The sequence below is a fragment of the Misgurnus anguillicaudatus genome, chromosome 19 (genome assembly GCF_027580225.2).
Source record: "Misgurnus anguillicaudatus chromosome 19, ASM2758022v2, whole genome shotgun sequence".
Taxonomy (NCBI): Eukaryota; Metazoa; Chordata; class Actinopteri; order Cypriniformes; family Cobitidae; genus Misgurnus; species Misgurnus anguillicaudatus.
The window spans coordinates 11,927,399-11,951,166 of NC_073355.2; the positions used below are offsets into that span (position 1 = coordinate 11,927,399).

Consider the following 23,768-nt stretch of genomic DNA (forward strand, 5'->3'; position numbering starts at 1 on the left):
GAGCCAGCCTTATGAAAACAATGGATATACAGTAGTTCCCTTTCAGTCGGTCACTACGACGTCACGTCGTGACCGACGAATTGGGAGCTCGCTTAGAGAGACCAATCTGCTTCGAATACTACTAAAACGCCAATGAACTTGGCATTGAGATATTTGCATAATGCTGGCGCCGCCCCGCCAGGTGCGTATATAAGACGCACGTGCAAATAGGGAAATCAGCTTTTTATCGCTTCGAAAGCCGGCAGTATCTGCTACTGAGAAGCTACTTCACTCTGTTGGGATCGATTGCGGAAGTTGGTTGGACTGGCAGTACCACAGCGGACGCCTCGCAGTATTCCACAGGCTCTGCATCTTTTTTGTTTGTTTGAGTTTAGTGTGTGCGTTGCCTTCCCTGTGCGCATCATCAACTGAGCATCTGAGTGAATTTCCCTAAAAGAGTGATACGAGAGAGCTTTGTGCCTTGTTAAAGGCAGCCACTCTCTCGTATATCCGGACATTAGCGTCCTTTTCAGGATGGCTTTTCGTCCGTGCGATCTTGGATGCGGGAAGTATATGGGTCCGAAGGACGGTCACGAGCGTTGTCTTTCGTGCTTGGGCATCGAGCACGCTGAGGCAGCGTTCGCTGGGGGTAAGTGTTCTCACTGCGAGAACATGTCCCTTGTGGATTTGCGGAGACGGTTGTCTTTCCTCCGGGAAAAACGCAACCCACGTCCGACGAGCTCTGATCGCCGCCACGGTGCGGCTGTGAAGCTCTCGAAGGATGATCTCCGCATCACTGTGCTGAACCGGGCAGGGGATTCGTCCTCTGCCTCTCAGCCTCCTCATCCACAGCCGGTTGATGCGCCGATGGAAACTTCAGAGTCGTGTTCTACGATGTCTGTTGGATCTGTCGTGCCTCCCTCCGGGTCCACGGAGACCGCAGCATCCGAGGGTGGGCCCTCTACCTCTGAGGATCTGGATGTCCTCCCCCCTTCCGGACGGGTCGTGACGCCGGATTTCGATCCAGAGATGGTGGCCGTGCTCTCTCGAGCGGCGGAGACCGTCGGGTTGGAGTGGGTTCACCCCCCACAGCCCGAACCGTCCCGCCTGGATGATTGGTTCTTTGGAGCTGCCCGGGTTTCACAACCCTCTCCGCCGGTACCTTTCTTCCCCGAGGTGCACGAGGAGCTGACCAGGACCTGGAGGTCGCCGTATTCTACCCGTTTACGGCCGTTTCAGCCCTCCCCCCTCACCTCCCTCACCGATGGAGCCGCTAAGGGCTATACGGGAATCCCCCCCGTGGAGCGTGCGGTTGTGATGCAATTGTGTCCGGCCACCGCTTCCACCTGGAAGGATCGCCCAGCCCTCCCCTCCCGTGCTTGCAGACAGTCTTCCGGTCTAACGGGGGCTGCCTATCATGCATGTGGAGAGGCGGCTTCAGCCCTGCACGCTATGGCGTTGCTGCAGGTCCACCAGGCCAAGGCCTTGAGAGATCTGCACGAGGGAGGACACGATTCGCCTGTGCTTTCGGAGCTCCGGGCCGCTACGGATCTGGCCCTCCGTGCAACGAAGGTCACGGCACAGGCGATCGGTCGTGCGATGTCCACGATGGTGGTCCAGGAACGCCATCTGTGGCTCTGTCTGGCCGACATGTCGGATGCAGAGAAGAACAAGTTCTTGGATGCGCCCGTGTCCCAGGCAGGCCTGTTCGGCGAGTCGGTGGAGTCGTTTGCCCAGCAGTTCTCCGCCGCCCAGAAGCAGACGGAAGCGATCGCTCAGATCATGCCCCGGCGCAAGCGACCTGCATCTCGCCCCCCAGCGCCGGTGGCCCCGTCTGCTCCTCGCCGAGGGCGCCCTCCGGCGGCTGCCTCCGCCCCCCCCGCTAGAACGTCTTCTAGACCACGGAGAGGGAACAGCCGTCGGCAGCCCGCCCCGCCCGCACCACCCGCTTCCCGTGGCAAACGGAAATCGACGCGGCCCTGAGACGGGCGACCTGGAGTTGGATGGGATCACTCTACGGGAGACGGTGACGGCACCGCTCCTTCCTCCGGTAGAGGGCCGGGTGGAAAATCTTTTGTTTCGTTTTGTTTCTGTTCCGCCGGCTTCTCAGCCGGCACCCACAAAACCACAAAAAGAGTGCATTCCTATTCCTTCTCCAGGTCTCCAGAGGATCGAGAGAGATGTGAGCGGGCAGTCAGATGCTCTTCCTCCCTCTCCTCTGTCGCCAGTGGGTGTTCTGAGGAGTTCGAGCTCTCCCCTTCGGAGACCGGACCACCAGCAACCCCTTCGGAGTCTGCGTCCTCAGCTGAGGAGACCGGACGACCGTTTACCTCAGCGGGCTCAGGTCAGTGTCACACACACACATACTGTAGATGCTTATGCTGTCACGGCAGACGCACCGGCAGTCCCGCCTGTCCCGCCTCGCTGCCCCGCCGCGGGTGCACCGGTAGTGCCGTTAATTCCTCTCGTACGGTCCCTGGGGGCTTGGCTTCAGCTTCCCAGTCCGTCTCGTTGGGTTTTACGCACGATCCGCCTCGGTTACGAAATTCAATTCAATCGGCACACTCCCAAATTTGCGGGCATACGTTTCACCACGGTGAAAGCGTCCGTTGCACATGTACTGCGTGCAGAGGTCGAAGTCCTGCTGGCGAAGGACGCGATCGAGCCGATCCCTCTTACCGAGATGAGATCGGGTTTTTACAGCCCGTATTTCATAGTACCCAAGAAAGGCGGCGGGTTACGACCGATTTTGGATTTGCGTGTCCTGAACAAATCTCTTCAGAAGAGGTCTTTCAGGATGATTACACCGAAACAAATTTTCAGTGCAATACGCCCCCAAGATTGGTTTGCAGCGATAGACCTGAAAGACGCGTACTTTCATGTGTCCATTCTCCCTCGTCACCGACCGTTTCTCCGGTTTGCGTTCGAAGGGCGGGCATATCAATACAAAGTACTACCGTTCGGGCTGTCTCTCTCTCCCCGTGTGTTCACGAAAGTGGTAGAGGCGGCGTTAAAGCCCCTCAGAGAGAGCGGTGTTCGCATTCTGGCTTACCTCGACGATTGGCTTATAATAGCGAATTCTCGGCGGACGCTGTGCGAACACAGAGATCTAACACTTCAACATCTCGCCCGTTTGGGTCTTCGGGTCAACTGGGAAAAGAGCAAACTCTGCCCCACGCAGAGGATCTCTTTTCTCGGTATGGAACTGGACTCGATCGATTTATCGGCGCGTTTAACAGAAGAGCGCGTCCAATCAATTCTGACTTGCCTCGGTTCATTCCGAGGGAAGAATGCGGTCCCTCTGAAACAATTTCAGAGACTCCTGGGGCGTATGGCAGCAGCAGCGGCCGTGACACCGCTCGGGCTGCTCCATATGAGACCGCTTCAGCGTTGGCTTCACGATCGAGTCCCGAGGAGAGCGTGGCGCGCTGGCATCCATCGTGTAACCATTACACCTGCGTGTCGCCTAACATTCCCCCCGTGGTCAGACCCCGCGTTTCTCAGGGCCGGCGTGTCCATGAGACAGGTCTCCCGGCATGCTGTTGTGCATACAGATGCCTCCGACACGGGCTGGGGAGCCACGTACGACGAGCTCACGGCTTCGGGGGTGTGGACAGCACCCCAGTTGCATTGGCATATCAATTGCCGCGAGTTATGGGCAGTATATCTGGGACTCGTACGCTTCGCTCAGGAGCTGCGAGGGAAGGATGTACTAGTGCGCTCAGACAACACTGCGACCGTAGCGTATATCAACCGTCAAGGCGGTTTGCGCTCTCGTCACCTGTCGCATCTCGCTCGTCATCTCCCCTATTTTGGAGTCAGAAGCATCTGAGGTCCCTTCGTGCCATTTACATACCGGGCTCGCTCAATACAGCGGCAGACGCGCTTTCCCGAGCAGCGCGCCCCGGCGAATGGCGACTCCACCCCCAGACGGTCCAGCTGATTTGGAGGAAATTCGGTTGAGCGCAGATAGACCTATTTGCGTCACCGAACAATACCCATTGTCGCCTGTTTTATTCACTAACCGAGGGCAGCCTCGGCGTGGATGCGTTGGCACACAGCTGGCCGCGGGGCCTGCGCAAATATGCGTTCCCCCCAGTGAGTTTAATAGCACAGATACTGTGCAAAGTCAGGCAGGACGAGGAGAGCCTTTTAATGATCGCCCCATATTGGACGACCAGGAATTGGTTTCTGGAACTAATGCTCCTCGCGACAGCCCCTCCCTGGCGGATTCCCCTGAGGAAGGACCTTCTTTCTCAGGGAGGGGGCACATTATGGCACCCGCGCCCCGACCTGTGGGATCTCCACGTTTGGTCGTTGAGCGCGCGCAAGGTTTAAGTGATTTACCCCAAGCGGTATCTAACACTATTGACGCGGCACGAGCTCCGTCTACGAGACGGGCTTACGCGTTAAAATGGAACCTTTTCGTCACCTGGTGCTCTTCGCAACGCGAGGACCCCAGAGAATGCCCTATTAACATTGTGCTTTTATATCTTCAACATAGATTAGATGGTAGGCTGTCACCGTCCACTATTAAAGTTGATATCGCCGCTATATCTGCGCATCACTCACTTATTAACGGCAGATCAGTGGGCCAGCATGATTTGGTTGTTAGATTCCTGAGAGGCGCTCGCAGGCTAAACCCCTCGCGCCCTCCTTCTATTCCTCCCTGGGACCTGTCCATGGTGCTGAAAGCGCTACAGAGTCCTCCGTTCGAGCCTTTGCAGTCTGCGAGTCTGAAGCTTCTATCCATGAAGGCTCTGACCCTACTAGCATTGGCCTCGGTGAAGAGAATAGGGGATTTACATGCATTCTCTGTTGACGATTCGTGCCTTCAGTTTGGTCCTTCTGTCTCGAGCGTGACCTTGAGACCCAGACCAGGCTACGTGCCCAAAGTTCCCACTACTCCCTTCAGAGATCAAGTGGTGAGCTTGCAAGCATTGTCTTTGGAGCAGGCAAACCCAACCGAGGCTTTGTTGTGCCCCGTACGCGCACTGCGATTCTACGTGGACCGCACGCAAAGCTTCAGGACCTCAGACCAGCTCTTTGTTTGTTATGGTGGCCAGCAGAAAGGGAAAGCTGTCACTAAGCAGAGGATGTCTCATTGGATAGTTGATACTATCGCCCTGACTTACAATTTGCAGGGCATTCCTTGCCCCTTTAATTTGAGAGCGCACTCCACTCGGAGTGTTGCCTCATCTTGGGCATTAGCTCGTGGTTCCTCGCTAACAGACATTTGTAGAGCTGCTGGTTGGGCGACACCTAATACGTTCATTAGATTCTACAATGTTCGTATCGAGCCTGTATCCTCTCGTGTTCTGTCCTCACCAGGGAGGACACGGAGAGCAGACTCGCAAGTCGGCTTGCAGCCTCCGACTGAGGCTCCAAATTGAGTTTTCAGTATGGAAGGCTAACAGAGCAAAGATGCGTAATGGTTTGATTTGCTCTCTCCACTGCCTTGACAGCCTTTGTTGCGGAGCATTGGCTGTCAGCCTTTCACTAGTTGTATTCTTACGAACCTACGTGTTTGGCCAGGGCCCCACATTGTGCCCCAACGGGTTCCTTTGTGAGTATTATTCCGTGGGGTTAATCCTACCAGCCCACGTTTCCCTTAGCAGAGCACTGCTTTGCTTACACAGCCACGGCTGTCATTTATACCTCAACTACGGTTGACTTTCGTCCACCATTAGCCCTTAACGGGGCGGTGGCTTCCGCAGCGTCCCTATACCGCTCAGATAGGGCGCTTCCCAGTCGCTGGCACTACTGTGGGGTTAAAGGAACATCTAGTGCCCGGCCTTCTGCCTTGAAACCTAATTCTCCTATCCTTAAGTGGAACCAGAGGGCTTTAAGCAGACACTGGAAGAGGTCAGCCCCTAGTGGCGTTTTAGTAGGGTTTCCCAATTCGTCGGTCACGACGTGACGTCGTAGTGACCGACTGAAAGGGAACGTCTCGGTTACGGATGTAACCCTCGTTCCCTGAAGGAGGGAACGGAGACGTCACGTCCCGTCGCCACAGGTGCTGCCACCTGCTGTTTAGGCCGGTCACCTTCCGGCTTTCTCAGCGAACAGAAGCTGATTTCCCTATTTGCACGTGCGTCTTATATACGCACCTGGCGGGGCGGCGCCAGCATTATGCAAATATCTCAATGCCAAGTTCATTGGCGTTTTAGTAGTATTCGAAGCAGATTGGTCTCTCTAAGCGAGCTCCCAATTCGTCGGTCACGACGTGACGTCTCCGTTCCCTCCTTCAGGGAACGAGGGTTACATCCGTAACCGAGACGTTTGTTTATCCGGAGTAACAGCAGAGTTTTGCGTGTGTGTTTAATGCACTGGATTTCATTGAAAAGTCCCAACTGGGTCATGAGTTGCATGCAGTAAGTAAGACTTCTGTCTTATGTTGGAAATAGGCGCGCGCATATTATATAAATGACACGAACATGTAGTGAATCATAAGTTAAACAGTGTTGTATAGTGTTGCATGACTCATACTCGCTCCTCCCGTGGTATAACTCCTCCTTCTTCATTTTTTCGTACGTTATCGGAAAGATTCGGTAAAGCTAATCTTTCTTTTATAAATCTGATAAATCTAAAGACTCTTCTGAGATATAAAGGATGTAATACTACTCTATAGGTACTCCAGATTAACATCAAAAATGCAGAAACATCTTGTGTTATGTGAGTTTTAATAATGCAACTTGAGTATATCTCAAAATCAACCCCTTCTTTTTGCAATGCTGACCAGATATGCATCCCTAATGTATTTGACTGAATATTGCATCCATGCAACCTCCTTAAGTCTCATATATAAGGACACATTTAACTGGGACGCAGAACTGGATCACCTGTGTCTTTAAGATGCTCTACATGGAGCCATGAGAAGAGCAGGGAGTAAGACAAGACATTGACAGCAAATTGGAGACGCAAGTCTATTTGCAAAAGCAGAAGACCAAAATAGCAAACACTGGAAATGACAGGTGTGCACACAACGCTACAAACACAAATTCTTGGCATTCTGCACATATATTTCTGACGCCATCCTCCGCTGTACACACAGTGTGATGCAGAGAAAAGAGCAGCTGGGTGTCTGTCATTCTGCATGTGTGCAAACAGACCTTGGCAGTGAGGCAAAGATGCGCAGAATACGGCTGTTTACAGGGGATTTCAAAGATTTGACAACATCTGGGGTTTTGGCCCTTACATCAGAGGCCGGGTGGGGGATCTGGTGGTATCCCCCCGAGGAGAAATAATACATCTTCAGAAACAACTTTCAAGCATTTAGATTAGATCACAGTCAAGGCGATGTAGTTGTTCATTAACAAACGTCTAATGTGGCCAACTCTTAGCTTTGCGTTTGTATTACTGTGTGTGCATGTGAGGAAGCAAGAGTGAGTAGGAAATGCTATCCAGTAAACTGCCCATTTTTATCAGTGACTGAGTAACAATAAACAACATTTACTCAATAACTCCCATTAGATTTCCACTCAACTCTGATACAGTTCCTGGCAAAAACATTCAGGGCTAATGTAATTTGAGGTTGGAGTGCAGAAAGTTTATCCTCCGCTGTCTGAAATTCTCAGTGGTAAGTGGATGCATACAGAGACACAACTCTCTGCTTCTTATGGCTTTTTTTGTGAAACTTAAGGGATTTATGTCAGCCGCGACCTCGCAGAACCGTTACGAAAATAGAATCCACTTACGCTCAATCTGCCTGATTAGGACAAAAACTTAGATTTACACGGTAAAGGTACCTTTTACCACGTGTATAGGTCAAGGTGTTATGCAAAGCCTCAACATCATATTTGGGAGACAAGTCACAAAATGTAAGTAAAATCACAGGCTTTGCTTATTGCGTGTGAAGGGGCCACACAGATATAGAGGGATTTCTAAATCACACAAGGTCAACAGATACGGTAATACTAATCCTGTGTGAATAGTACTGAAGGCTATGTTTATACGTCAATGATGTACTGTAGTAAAAAAGTTTTTCCTTTGTGTTATTGAAAAAAATTATGTACACACGACAATGGGTCTCATTCACTTAGCATGCGTACGCACAAATTTGTAAAGACGTTTAACCAACAAATCATGATTCAACAAAAACTTTTGTACTAACATTTATTTTAAATGTATGCAAAAACATAAGAACAACTTAGACCACACGTACGCAATAATCACAAACAAGGAAAAATACATAAATATATAACACACTGATATACTATAGGGTTATTTTTCCTTGTTCATGATTATTGCGCACGTGTGGTTGAAGTTGTTCTTACGTTATTGCAAACATTTAGAAGAAATTTTAGAATAAAAGTTTTGTTGATTTATGATTTGTTAGTTAAAACATCTGAACGCATATTTCACGAACAAAAACGTGCTTAGTACGCATGCTTAGTGAATGAGACCCACTGTGCTTAAAAAAGCGGAAGAGGCACGAATAGGCAAAAACAATTAAAAGCGCTGTATTATGTGTGCCAGGCCTGTAGATGGCGATGTCACCTTGTAAAGTAACACTGTATAGCTGCGCACGTTCACATTCTTCTACAGAATGATAAATACAAACAATCAAGATGTTAAAGCTTCGAGGACTTTTTTGTTTAGATGAAAGAAGAGGTATATTTATTACGTGCAACATGATCTCACAAAGTTCCGTGGGACAGTCACAGAATTTTTGGTTAATTTTTCTGTGGCATTCTCACGGATTGGTTACTCAACTGCTTTTTCCTATTTTCAAACCATTGTCGCTTCGCTTTAGGGTTAGATTTGGTGTTTGCGTTAGTATGTCACTTTAAGAATTGGTTTATACTATTTTTTCTGATGTATTCTTTTATATTTTCTAAACTTTAATCAATTGTCGCCTGGTGTTGGGGTTAGAGTTGGATTTGGGTAGGGATGTCATTTCATGTAAATCTAACCCTAAACCTAAGCAAAAATGGTTTGAAAACAGGAAAAAGCAGTTGAGTAACCAATCCATGAGAATGCCACGGAAAAAGACAGTCAACATTATAATAAATGGTAAAATAATCAAAATGATTGTTCAATCTTACTTGTGAAAGGTAATCCAATGCAATCTGGTATCAATACTGCGCCGGTTATTGCAACCATAAGCTGCACAAAATACAGGCATAGTTGCTCGCTCTCTGTTGACTACGAATTACGGTGCTAATGTAGAGTGAATAGACCTAACCAATATGGCGGCGACGTGGTATTACGTTCCAGTGCGTCATGAGGCGTCTACATATATAATGTCTATTCCCTGGACTAAAGCACCAACATTTTTTAAACTCTGTTGGAGAAGCGTTAATAAACTCATTATCTTGAGCACCACAAACACAGTCCTGTAGGCTGCTATTTGTGTTTTGGTTATACTCACGCATGCCTATAGACTGAATTAACACATGTGCATGATGTTGCATGATGAATTCGCTGTGTAAACTCCTTAAGCACCGAACAGTGCAAGCACCCAATGGAAGAGAGAGGCAGATTTTACACATTACAGAAAGCTTTAATGAAGTATTTGATAAATAGGAACACATGAGATGTATTTTAAGTGTGCAAAGTTCATTGAAGTGCATTACAGAATAGTTTGTTTTGTCACTCGAACTGAAACTAAAGGTGCTTGAAACTTTTAAAGCTAGTTTGTTTTCAACAAATTAGGTGCTTAGCTTTCCGAGTGGTTTTATCATTAATACAGAAGGTCAAACTAATTACTTTTATTTTATACATTTTATTCTCTGTTTTATTTCTCTGTTGGGACTTATTATAACTTAAATCTTAAATACTGCTCATAGTGTTTGAAACCAAAACAATACCGTTATCGTCTCCATGTAAACTACACAAATGCAAATTCATGAAAACGATAATGTCATGCATACATATTATGTGTTCCGACATCACGTGACAGCACCAGCTACAGGCCTGGCATGCATAATACAGCATTTTGTTTTTTGCGGATCAGTGATATTGGGAATAAAACATATAGTACATTGTTGTTGTGTAATCGTACTCGTGTAAGACAGACACAGAGCTGGATGAGTCCGTTCCAAGTACACCCATTCACGAGCTCTGCTTCCTAAAGGCACTCGAGCCCGACAGGTGGTCATCGCCTGCTGTCATGTCTCACTGCAGAAGATGAGCCCCAGAGAACCAGCGAGATGACAGGAGACACACGACCGTCTCTCGCAGTCCCGTGTGACTGAGGCGGTGCGTAACACTCGGGCCAGAGGGGACTGTTCCCAGAACTAACATCAAAGCAAAGTGTCTGTATCGGCACAGATCTAGAGCCGGACGGAGGGTTGTGCTCCTCAAGACTGTTTATTCTCAGAGGGAGGAGTTTCCTCCTACCATATCTCACATGCACTCCGCCTGCCTATCAGGTCAAGGGCCGAAAGTCAATTGCATATGTTTGCTTGTGTGCAAACAGGAAATTGGCCCAAACACTGTGGCGTTAATGACCACTAAAATGGACAGGATGCGACAGTGGATGTAGTGTTTGTGACTCAAATGTCTTGGCTTTAATATAAACTTCATTTGCAGCGGATATATACGGAGGTCTGTGTTAGCAATAGTGCAGGTGAAATCCCCTGGATGAGTCACGTAAAAGCTGTCTGATAGACGTGTCGCTGATCCTTCTAGCTTACAGGTACATACAAACAGTATACATAACACAGTCTGTGAAAAAACAGCTAAAGACATTTTTTATGTTTTACAGTTTTCTACATAAATCTTCTGGAACAATATAACCTTGATATATTTTAAATTGACTAAGCAAGGTCAAGTCAAACATTGAAACCAATGTGAAATCATGGATTGAAATCAAACTTTGATCCTCCTGATCTCATATTTAGATGATGAGATTTAAGCCTGAATTTCACAAAAAAGGTCACATATACTGTAGTAAGAAATCCTAAATTAAAGCCTTCAATAAATCAATCTAAACTGAATGAGTTGTTAGTAATATTATCTTACATATGTTTGTAATACTGGAGTGCAACAAAAATACATTCAAGCGTTATAAATCCACCATTCACCATCCTTTACAGACAGGGTTGCCAGGTCAGTGTAACAAAACCAGCCCAGTGTTGTTTGTTTATTTGTAATGCCATTCCAGCATCTATAGACAGTTTCAGCAGTAACAACATAAACAAACGGCTTTCGTGAAACACACGCAACTTCCGTTAAAAAGCTAAATAAACAACAAGTAGATTACCTTAGTTCATATTTCATAGCTAAAGCGTATAAAAAACGATACTGAGCTAACGTTGCTGTGTAAATTATGTACTATAATGTATACAATGTTACAAAAACTAGCCCAATGGCCTTAGGTCAAACGCCTTTTACATTCACTTTTATGCAGGCAGGGGCGGACTGGCCATCGGGAGTTCCGGGAGCAATCCCGAACGGCCGGTCCATTTCAGGCCGAACCGGCCGGAGGTCAAAAAGTTTTTTTTTTTTTTTTTTAATGCCTAACCAGGCGCTCAGCTGCAGCGGAACGCTGTGTCTGTTTCAGACCGGGCCAAACCAATTCTTCAAATCTTGAGGGGGGATAAGAGCGGCCCCTCCCAACTTGGACTGATCCTCGTTTTTCTCACATCCGATTGGCTCAAAGGCGCCGATCAAAAGAGGCAGCTAAATGCGCCAAATAACAGACCTTTTTCGCAGTTAAAAGGACGATGTGGCAGGAAGTGCAGATGAGGAAGGACCAGCAGCATGGACAGGACAGGTGCACAATTAGTGATGCATCTATTATACACTGAAATAATTTATATTTGCATTTAAATATAGGCATATATAAGCGCGAATACAACCCCGACAGGCTTATCAGGACCCCACGCAAAGCGGAGCTTGAATCAGCCTTACGGGGTTGTATTCGCTAAGAACCGCCTCGCTCTACATTATCCCGCTTATGAAATTGATGAAATAGCCTGCGTGCACATTTTGGCAACAGAAGTGGTGTTGTTACCCAGTGGTTTTAACGTGTTAGCAACTCAGTAAGTTTATCAAAACAGTTTCCCAGCATCAAAATGTCTGGTAATTGCGTTTGGTTGCACTAATAATATACTTTATATTTGGCCATCTGCTAACGTCTTCTATTCACTCCACTATAGTACACGGATCTGGTAGCTGTGTTGAAAAACTTGATAAAGTCGACTTTTAAATATAACGTTCTCTGTCTGTGTTGCTTCACTGCTGATTCTTGCCATACTTCCATTGCCAACATGCGCGTTCATACGTTTCCACGTCATCATTGTGTTCAAACAGTAAAATGGTCTAAGGAATCCCTGTATGTCTGTATATTAGCTGTTAAGGTCACTGATGGAGAGAGACAGGTTGATGATGACCCTTGCAGTCATATTGATGAGGAAGAGGAAGGAAAGCAGAACAAGAGGAGGAGGAGAATGGAACCAGTACAAAAACAGTGATGGGGCAGTGTGCAGGGCTGGGTAGGCAATCATATTACCCTGCTGGAAAAACCAGCATACCAGCAAGACCAGCATATGTTGTGTTTTGGTGCTTTTATGCTGGTGACCACCAGCTAAACCAGCATCAAACCAGCATAGACCAGCATAATTCCCATGCTGGTTTGATGCTGTTTTTTCAGCAGGGTAGGCATTTCAATCAATCAATCAATCAAAGGTTTATTAACCCTTTAACTGCCAGCTCAACCAAACGGTTGAGCACATTTTGAGTCCATATATTTTATTGAGAGGAGTACCTAACTTAACTCAAGCTGATTGAGCCATCTCTACTATTTGTGTAAGATATGTTTTGCCAAAAAAATCCACTAGATACCAATGTATCAATCAACAGCACTTGTCACAACACATCTTGTTATGTGGATTTTAGAAATAAAAAAACCACTTCTGTTATATGAACTGTTCTTGTTGAAATTTTGCAAGGAAACCATATTTTTTTGACATATTACACTGTAAGAGCCCTAACTTTACAAAATTATGTTACTTGGTGCCATGAAAAAACTTTCATATGTTTTGAATAATTTTTCAAAAACATGCTCAACCAAACGGTTGATTTGTCACTTAATGGTAAAAGTAGAAAAGCTAAGGTAATGTTTTCAGATCATCCATATCTGCAGTCAGAGTGTACTATTTGCTATGAAATATACATTTTTGATCATTCACAGCTATGAATATGACACAGCTATTGTTATTTCTTATTTAATATATTGAGATCATTTCTTAAGTATGTATTTTTGCCACTTCTGGATATTTTTTTGAAATAACTATAATGAATTCATATAATTAATGTATGGAAATCATAATTACTCATTAATTAATCAACAATTACTTCTTAAATGATGTTTTAAATTGTTTGAAGGATTGTTTGCAATGTTGGCTTACTCTACACAGCATTGCTGGTTTAAAAATAAATGTTAAAGGGGCCATGCCACATGACTTTTTTAAGATGTCAAATAAATCTTTGGTGTCCCCAGAGCACATATGTGATGTTTTAGCTCAAAATATCATATAAATAATTTATTATAGCATGTTAAAATTGCCACCTTGCAGGTGTGAGCAAAAATGTGCAGTTTTGGGTGTGTCCTTTAAAATGCAAATGAGCGGATGAAATGCAAACACCGATCACAATGATGGTGGTTTGTTGAAATTGAAACTTAGTTGTGCTGTGAATTATTTTCTCTGTCTCTCCCTCTCTGGATTAAAACACTGGAAATGGCAGTGCTGTGGTTGGAAAGTGCAAATTAAGGGGTGGTATTATTATAATAAGGGCTCCTTCTGACATCACAAGGGGAGCCACATTTCAATTACCTGTTTTTTCACATGCTTACAGAGAATGGTTTACCAAAACTAAGTTACTGGATTGATCTTTCTCACATTTGCTAGGTTGATAGAAGCACTGGGCACCCAATCATAGCACTTAAACATGGAAAATCTCAGATTTTCATGCCGTGACCCCTTTAATTTATCTAAAAAAAAGACAAAAAACATCATTTTGCACTACCAAACTTGACAGTGTGTTTCTTAAATCATAAAATACTAATATGCCATTGTATTACTATCTTTGGCCTTCTTTTATTTTAGGTTTTAAATGCAGAATATCCTTATTTTTGTTAATTTTGGTCATTTTTATTGCAAAAAACATGAAAACATGTCATGTCCTGTGTTAAAATGAAAACCTGAAATATTTTAATATGTTATACTTCAATAAATAAAGAAGATTAAATATACAAAACCATTTTATTTGGATTATGTTTGTAAAAAATTAGTATTATAGTTCATATTTTCTAATTTCCATAGTATGTGTTTGAATTCCTTTAAGTGACATATCAACCGTTTGGTAGAGGCCGATTTTTAAAAAATGATGGGATGTGTTGAAAAAAAATACATTGATTGTGTTAAGTGGTGACATAAGGAGATCAGAAATGCAAACAAAAATTTTTTCAAATGCCTTTTTCTTGGTGTGGCAGTTAAAGGGTTAAGGACACACAAATAGAAAAATACAGCACAATATTACATATAGGATAAAATGCAATAGTTCCACTTACTAGATTATAACCTGACTAAAGCACAGATTGAATTAAAAAAAAGGAATTATTCTTAGTCATATTTATTACTGATGTACTTCTCATGCATATGTAGCTGTACAATCAGTAAGCAGAGGCAGGGTCCAGCACAGGGGAAGTGGAGCCAGGGAGAGTTGAAAGTGAGTACGTACACACACAATCTCTATTTTATGGGACTGTATTGTAGTTTTGGATTATCTGAGTGTGTATGTGTGAGTATTTGTAACAATTCTATCACTCCAACTGACTGTACACATGACATGCTGGTAGTTAGCAGTATACTGTGACTTATGTGTTCGAGATTAGGTTTTGCTGACCTGGTTGTGTTTAGTGCAGTGGTGACTTGCTTATACAACCTGAGGAGGCAGGTGTTATCCTAAAGTTTCTTAAGGTCTTCAGCATAATCTGATTCTCTTCATACCATAAAAACACTACTAGAATTAAAAGAACTGCAAAAAATCCTGCTCCTGCACCAAGGGCACTCGCGTAAAAGGCCTCTCCATCTTAAAGTCCCGGGCTGAATTTCAGTCCCAGTACGTCCCTGTATGCAGGGGTCTCAAACTCAAACTGGCTTGGGGCCATTTCTGAGATGGACATCTTGTTGAAGGGCCGTAGAGCTATTTTAACATAAAAAACACAATATTTCTGTATATGTACTGCATTTAAATTCTATTATTTAACATGTAAAAATACTTAAAAATATAAACAGTGCTTTCAATCTTCTTTATTTTTATAACATTTTATAAATATTTTCTTAACCTTATCTTAAATAACTTTGTCTATTAAAACATTGCACTAAACTAACAAATTCAATTCCTGAATACATTTATGAACTATAGTCTATATTTTTTGTTCATATTTCTGTTTTATTTTTTTCAAGTCACAGTATTGACTTGATTATGTTCCATGTATGTAAAAAATTTATATTACTGCTCAGTGTGTAACATATTGAGTGAGCTGCATTCGCACGTTTTTATCTTTTCATAACCTGGACACCTGATTTCTTTTTCCTCATCCGTAGTTTAATATGTGTTGCATTACATCTCCCGCTCGCACTCCTTATGAGATGTCGCCAATGTGACTTGAACAAACGAATGCCGCCGCAGATCTTCTCTGATTAACAGCTGAGTAACCCCGAGTTACAGCTCTTCTCCAGACAACCCTTCAAAGTCCCAACCTGATTAATCCCATGCAGATGAGAAATCTGATAACGCATTCCGTTATACTCGCTGTCACAGAGAGCGCGGCTCATGGTTGCGTAGCAAAGACGCGCAACCTCTTACATTAAGCGTTTTTGATAGAACAAAGAAGACTATTGACTCGGCCCCTTTTACATCAACAATCAAACTAATATAAAAGTTATGATAAAATATAACTATATAATAAAATATAACTGTAATAAAAATCTTTATGATGCTATTTTTTGACCGCAGACGCGGGCCGCAGGGGGTGGGGGGGTGCGCAAATGGCCCGTGGGCCGGGAGTTTGATGCCACTGCTTAAAGTTAAAGTTAATGGAAGTGAATGGAAAAAATAGCCTATATTTTACATGATGAATGTATTAAATTTTTTATATATATACATTTTATATTTTCGCATAATTAATTTGCTGCGTAAAGTCCTTAAGCACCAAAATGTGCAAGCACCCAAAGGCAGAGAGAGACAGATTTTACACACTACAGAAAGCTGTAATGAAGTGTTTGATACACAGGAACACATAAGATGCATTTCAAATGTGGAAAGTTTTATTGAAGTGCAGCATTACAGAAAAAATAAAGTTTGTAACCTATTTTACTTGATGTCACTTGAAACTAATCAGAAATCAGACTGTGTTTATGATTATTTAAGAGTAATTTTAAGAAGAAATTGAGTGTGATGCATTAAATTGAATGTGAAATTTAATTAAAAGAGGTAATATTTTTCATGTTTGTAGCACTCCATGCTTTCCGAAGCACAAATTAACATTTATAATATTCATAACACTTCATAAAATGATCATGGTCATATTTCAGCCTTACTTAACAGGCTGTTTGTGCTAATATACCTTATTTATGTAAATTACTTTTGCTCTCATCTGGCTAACTTTCCTGCCAGTGTAATTCACATTATTATTCATCAAGGTGTGCTATACTGAATACTAAAAAGGCTTTATAAACGTGGACCTACATTATTTTCAACCCAGCGTTGGGTCAAAAAGGGACAAACCCAGTCATTGGAAAGGGCTGTCACAATAACTAAATAATCGTCTCATCGCGATAATTTTAGATCACCGCAATGATTGCACATCTCTTTAAAAACACAAGGGGGAGCTGCAGCGCCTGTAAAAACGAGACAGTATCAGATGGAGCTCCTTAACTGACAGTGTAACGCGATACAATGCAAAGCCATTTAATACAGGGGAAAAAACAGCATTTAAAGAAATGCTGCAAAACTTTGATAATTAGTATGAACTGCCAGGTAAAGCACAGATTTCCAAAACAACAATTCCAAATTTAGGGAAGTTAAGAAGGATGCTATTCTTAAGGATCTGTAAGTAATATATTTTTTTGCAGCCACTACAGACATGTGGTCCAGTACTAATAAGACCTTAGTAGGATTGACTGCTATGAGAAACATCATGAACAAACAAAAAAGTATGAGAATTAAATGTCAAAGCAATAAAACAGAAAAATAATCGCCATTATCGGCAAGATCCTAAAACAGGCAATTAATCATCATAATCGTCACTATTTATTAGACAAATATCATTATCGTGACAGTCCTACCATTGGGTTCAATTAACCCAGATAGTGTTTATATTTAAGCCAACAATGGGTTAAAACAACCCAGCATAAGTTAAATTACAACCCAATAGATAGTTTGTCCTGTTCTGATTTAATGCTGGATTGAAAATAACCCAGCATTTTTTGTTTAATTTCCACATATAACTTGTACGTGTTACATGATGGTTTACTGAACGCTAATATATTACCAATGTACTTCATTTCCCACATGCTGTCATACATTATACGATTCTAGCTTTAATATCACATTTGTTCATATCTGACCAGCATGGCTTTTTACCTTCCAGCATAATGCAGTTATGAACCCATGAATAATTCAAGTTTATATAATCAAAAGTGGCTAAAATAAAAGCAGCAGAAACCGTATAGAATACAGCAGATTTAACTGGCTTCTCAAACTCTTCCTCATCCTCGTCTTCCTCCTCCTCCTCCTCACTTTGGACCTGAGATGAATATATCTGAACTGAAGAGACTAACCCACTTTGCCAGCCACCCACATGCACTCTCTCTCTCTTTCTCTCTCTCTCTCTCTCTCTCTCTCTCTCTCTCTCTCACAGACACTTTCACAAGAGATGCTAGATTTTAATAACAGGGAAACGGAGAGAACGGGAGTGTGAGATTGAGGAGGAAAGAGAAGAGAGAGAGATGCCTGGAGCGTTGGCGTTCAACTAAGAGGCATTTTTATGCAACCTGCCTTTGGAGCATCTGTCTACAGAGCATGTTTTTCATAATACAAAAAGAAACATAAATGCTACTTTGAAAGGAAAAAAAGGTGAGGTATGGAAATGACACGAGGCTGCTAAAATGGAGAAACCCACTGTGCAGTGAACTGGGTCACCGTTTTGTTAAATATGCAAGAGTAACTGAAAGGAACATATATGGCGAAAAAGATTCAGAAAGCATCATTCAGACGTAAAAAATGGAACCTAAAAAATCAAGATGTGCAAAATTGCACTGAACCATACTGTCTCTGGTGCAAAACATTAAGTGAACATTGCAAACTGCAATTGCAAAGTTGAAAGGAAAATTTTATTGCTGTGGGGTGGGGTTGCTTTTTCATAGCTCAGCAGACTTTATGGAGTTTTCGGTTCTGTTTTAGTAAGTATGAAATGTCTTAGGAGACATAAAAACAGACACCAATTAAACAACTAGAGACACCGAGTATAGTATAGAGCTACAAAATCAACAGTTCTGATTAATTTGTTTTGCAAGGAATAGTTCAATCAAAAGTGAAAATTTGCCCTTAACTTAATCATCAGAATACCATCCTAGGTGTATATAACTTTATTTCACATTTAGAGATACAGTATATTAAATATTATTATGGCTCTTGTCCAGTTACCATCCTGGTATCTTGCCTCTAATCGATTACCTTGCTTTGTACAGTAATGGCATTGAATAGTACCCGATTTTTTAAAGCCCATCCATCATAAAAGAAGTACCAGTGGGTATATATCTCTTGAAACAATACGTTTGTGAAAGATTTGTATGTTTAACGTATTTAGCAATCAATATGTCATGTTTGAATGTAAACATATCTAGATCAACCGTAAAATATCTGCACAGCTGCTCTACGTTGCAACCCAATCTCTAGGCATTTTGTGTATAGTCATGGACACAATTTTCCTCTTTTTTCGTGTCATTGAACACACATGTCTTTTTCATGTCACTCAGCACATATTTCTATATATTGCTTTTTGTCTCACCCAAGACGATTTTCTTTTTCGTGTCATTCGTGTCATCGCTTGGGGTTGGAACGACTTTCTGTTACATTACAGCAGTGGCGGCCGGTGACATCTTTGTCACAACATGTATCTAGCACATCATGTGTGTGATTCCTTTTTTCAAAATATGTGTCCTGCGCGTTGAGAGATCGATGTGCATCATGTGTCTTGTCAAAATAAGTGCCTGCTGCAGACGCGTCTAAAGAGTTTATGATAAAAAAGAGATGCTAGCGTTTGCCAGATACCCATATAATCTCATGCGTAATCAGAGTTTACTGTTAAGGGATTGGCTGGCGTGTATTTTGTTAACGTGAGCATCTCTTTTATCATAAACGGTTTTGACGCGTATGCAGCAGGCACTTATTTTGACAAAACATGTGATGCACATGGTTCACATGACGCAACAAACACATATTTTGAATTAGCTCCCCTCGGATGAGCAGTCACAAGCCGCCACTGCATTACACTTATCCTAACCCAAACAACTCTAACCCCAAGCAACAATGGTTTAAAAATCGTAAAATAAAATAGAAACCAATACATAAAATGACATCCTAACCCAAAGCCCAAATCTAACCCCAACCCAAGCATCAATGGTTTAAAAATCAAAACATAAACCAATACCCCTGCTGAAAAACAGCACAGACCAGCATATTTCCCATATCAGCACCAAAACACAACATATGCTGGTCTTGCTGGTATGACTAGCATGGGATGCTGGTGCTGGTATGCTGATGACCACCAGCTAAGCCAGAACCAAACCAGCATGGGAATTATGCTGGTCCATGCTGGTGTTCACCAGCAAACCATCACGAAAACACAACATATGCTGGTCCTGCTGGTATGCTGGTTTTTGCAGTAGGGACATAAACCAAAAACACGAAAAAGAAAGTCGTCCTTGGGGGCTTAAAAAACTATTTATAGAAAATCATGCTGAGTGACACACACACACACAAAAAAAGGAAAATGGTGTCCATGAACACGAATAAATAAAAAAATATATCTTCACTATACCATGAAATGCATAGAGGAAGGGTTGCCACATTAGTATCTTAGACAATCATTGGTTCTTGCGAGTCTCATGTTTCGTCACAACGCATATGATGACTAGTCAAGACTCACGAGAACCAATGATCATCTCGTGTGCTGTGGTGGAGGAGCAGCCACTATTTGTGTTTACAAGAAGATCTAGATGTGTTTACTGAAGAAAGGAAGTCATATACACCCAGGATGACATTAAGAGTAAATTATGGGTTTATTATTATTTTTGGAAAAGCTATTCCTTTAATAAAAAAATATTGTAAATTATGGTATATTAGAAAATCTTTTTAAAAGAAGAGACATTGTTGAGATCTGAATCTAACCTATAGAGGAGACGTGAGATTCCTGGGGACATTTTTATTAATAATCTCTTATTGCTCTCCATTTAATCTCAATGCTTTGGAGAAACAACTGAAATATTAAAAAGATGGGTAGTCATACTGTATAATTACGTAAAATTATAAAGATTTATAAAAAAAGCCATGCCATACATTACACCCTAACAAATAAGATGTGGTTATTTAATTATATATTGCTGTCCAATGCATTTGGATGTTAGTACCACTTGACTCGTGTAAAAAAAGCCACATGTTCGAATCTCTTTTCACATTTGTTCACAGTAATTATCAATATTAAGTACACAGCAAGCTACAGATAAACAAGAGAATACTTTGAAAATCAAGATGCATGGGGTCTCATTTATAAAACTGTGCGTAGGATCCTTACTAAAAGTCTGTGTTCGCACAAAAGCCAAAAATGGCATATGCCAAAAAAATATTACGACTTATAAAACACAGCAGTGTTCCCTTTATAAATCACAGATCACCTGCAAGTGTGCATACATGAATCATCCTCAGATCCCAACCTTCAAGCCCATTCTCCCATCATGTTTTTTTTTTTTATAGATCACAACCTTTGCGTAGGAACTGGCATACGAACGTTTCCAGACACATTTTGTCCGTACGCACGCTTTATAAATGAGACCCATGGTTACTAGGCAACCAAAAGTGTGATTCCTATTCACCTTATTTTTCACGACAACAAGGGCGGCGCCATAGCGCTCAGTTTGTCAACGTACTTCCGGCCGCATAGAAGAAGAGCAGCTGAGGCAGTGTCTGAAGGCGACGCGTTAAGCTTAAAAAGTTCATTCAAGCGCCTTTATGTTTGTTTCTTACCAATTTTAACGGACGGGAAGCCGACTGAGGAACACCCTTATCCCAGGCAATGGTTCGACTACGATGGTCCGGTAACTTTAAACCACGCCGGGTGTTGAAAAGGTGTCCAGTTTCAGGTAAGCTATCTTAGCTAACTATGTGCTCGTTCGTCTAAAGTTAGATTTGTGAAGTCCGTTCTACAAATACACTTAAGATCAGTAACGTTAGTTTATAAAATGCAACTATTTTGAATGGTTTTAATTGTCCACCAATATTTATATATTTACGATAGTACAACGAGATATTATAGTACATTGCATTCTTACAGTAGCCCACGTGATTCCTACAAGTTGCTCAGATTTCAGATGCTAGAATGTCAGTTCATTTCTCATTCAGATATTGATAATGACCTATTAAACAACGTATTATTTAACACTGAATTTAGAGGCTGTGTGTATAATGTTACTGTCTCTTTTTAATGCATCTCTCTCTTACACACTGTTCTGTTTAAGTATGGGTGCAATTTATATATTAATTCTCATGATGCAACTTTACTTTAAATACTAACATAAAAATGTTTATGGTTATATTGTTTTCACAGATGCATTGATGTGTAGTGATGCAGTGGACAACTGTGAGGATGATACAATCAACATGTTCCTAAACTGTGATGCAGAAACACAATGGGAGGATCCATCCGTCTCTGACCACAACTACACTTTAAAATCACAACTCAACCTGAAGCAACCTACATCTGATATGGGAAAACAATGGTGCGGTACCAGGGCTTATGCTGGTACCAGGCTAAAATGCATATTTGAGCTACAAAAATGTAAAAACACCTTGTACTGACATACCTCAACATATATGAGTGCCATTGTTTTGTCACAAGATGCGCACCAGTCTTGTTTTTTTGTAAGGTTTGTTTGTAAAAACTAAAATGTCCTAATATAATTAAGGCCTAGTCCTGTAAACCCTGTCGAAGAAACCGCTTCAATGTGTTAAGCTGGCACAAATGTACATATCTTTGCTGAGAAACAATCATCTTTGTCAGCTTTACAGAGGGTTGATATTGCATCAATTACACAGTCACCAAGCACTTTACCAGTACATACACCAACAGCTTCCAGATAAACACTTGGGATCAGCTCCTGATGACTCTGATAAAGCTGTGTCTTAATTTATTGCAGGGTGGTCTTGCTGAAAAGTTAGCTGTTTCTTAGTCTAGTTATCTTTATAAAGCTTTACAGTGTGACCTGATTTTACCTGTTGTAAAGTTACATAAAAACCTTCATATGTGATTAGATGTCATGCAGTGATATTAAACATTTACAATGTGAGCTGTTGTGCATTTATTAAACCTTTACAATGTGATCAGGTGTTACCTGCCATGCAGTTATATTAAACCTTTACAATGTGATCAGATGTTGTGCAGTTATATTAAACCTTTACTATGTTACCTGTCATGCAGTTATATTAAACATTTACAATGTGATCAGATGTTACCTGTCATACAGTTATATAAACCTTTACAATGTGATCAGATAGTATCTGTAGGGAATTTCTTAAACCGTATGTGAGCTTTGTAGATTCCACTTAAAATGATTTAAGTCTCCTGATTTGAAGGAATAAGTGTTGACAAGTTTGCAAATGAATTCTATCATACATTACCACATAAAAACGAAATAGTTATTGGACTGGCTAAGGTGCACATTTGCTTTAAAAAAGACGAAATCACTGTGTAAATATTGGTAGACATACTTTTAATAATTTTCAATGCTGCTCCATCAACTCCTGACAGGACGAGGTAATTAAATATGCCAGGTTACTTGCCGCGGCCGCTTCATATCGTCTAACACGAGACGATTGCTGGGACAATATAAGACTATCCGAGCGTCATATGAAGTTTTAACCGTCCTCCTAATTTAAAACATTTACAGCAGTAGCGATATTTGTCATTTCGCTAAAGTTATAGTGAACTACAAACAATCTTTTAACCACCAAACTAACCACCGAATGCACTGTGCCATATTAGCAGCGGAAGGCGGTTGACAAAATGCGGAAGAGCGAAGAATTAAAAAGGGGCGTGGCGGAATAAGGTGAATATCATTAACAGCCAAGACAAAATCCTGAAAAATGGACAGTGACAGGGATGAACACAAATCTAGAGAGGGAATTTATCATAGAGAACAAAGAAAATGGAGCCATGACACGAGCATTTATATAAGCCACATCTGTATAGTTTATCCAAGCAGAAAGAATTTAGCTAAAGATAAAGCTGAATATCTGAGTGATCATTTATGATTATGAGTAGGTGCAAAATATGACCTTTAGTGATAATGCTTATATTTTGCACTATAGTATCTTTAAGTGTTTCCCTCGTCTCTTTTGTTCCAAGAGCATCATGTGTGCCTCAATTGAAAAAACAAAATTTGACCATTCAGCATGATCCTAGAATAAAAGATCAGGGTCATGCATTTGCAGACCTGCCAACCTTGGAAATTTTTTTTGAGTACAGTAGCATCGGCCGAAAGGACAGAACGCGGGTT

The 23,768-nt window shown here is 42.2% G+C and overlaps 1 protein-coding gene and 1 long non-coding RNA gene across 13 annotated transcripts in view; one reads left to right on the top strand and one right to left on the bottom strand.

Moving 5' to 3' along the window:
- Nucleotides 1–23,768, bottom strand: part of arhgap44a (Rho GTPase activating protein 44a) — an 88,068-nt gene that overhangs the window by 45,280 nt on the left and 19,020 nt on the right. The window lies entirely within an intron of this gene.
- LOC129423140 (uncharacterized) lies at nucleotides 21,088–22,559 on the top strand. Its single transcript, XR_008637631.2, has 2 exons — nucleotides 21,088–21,356; nucleotides 21,821–22,559. It is a non-coding gene; the product is annotated as an uncharacterized lncRNA (long non-coding RNA).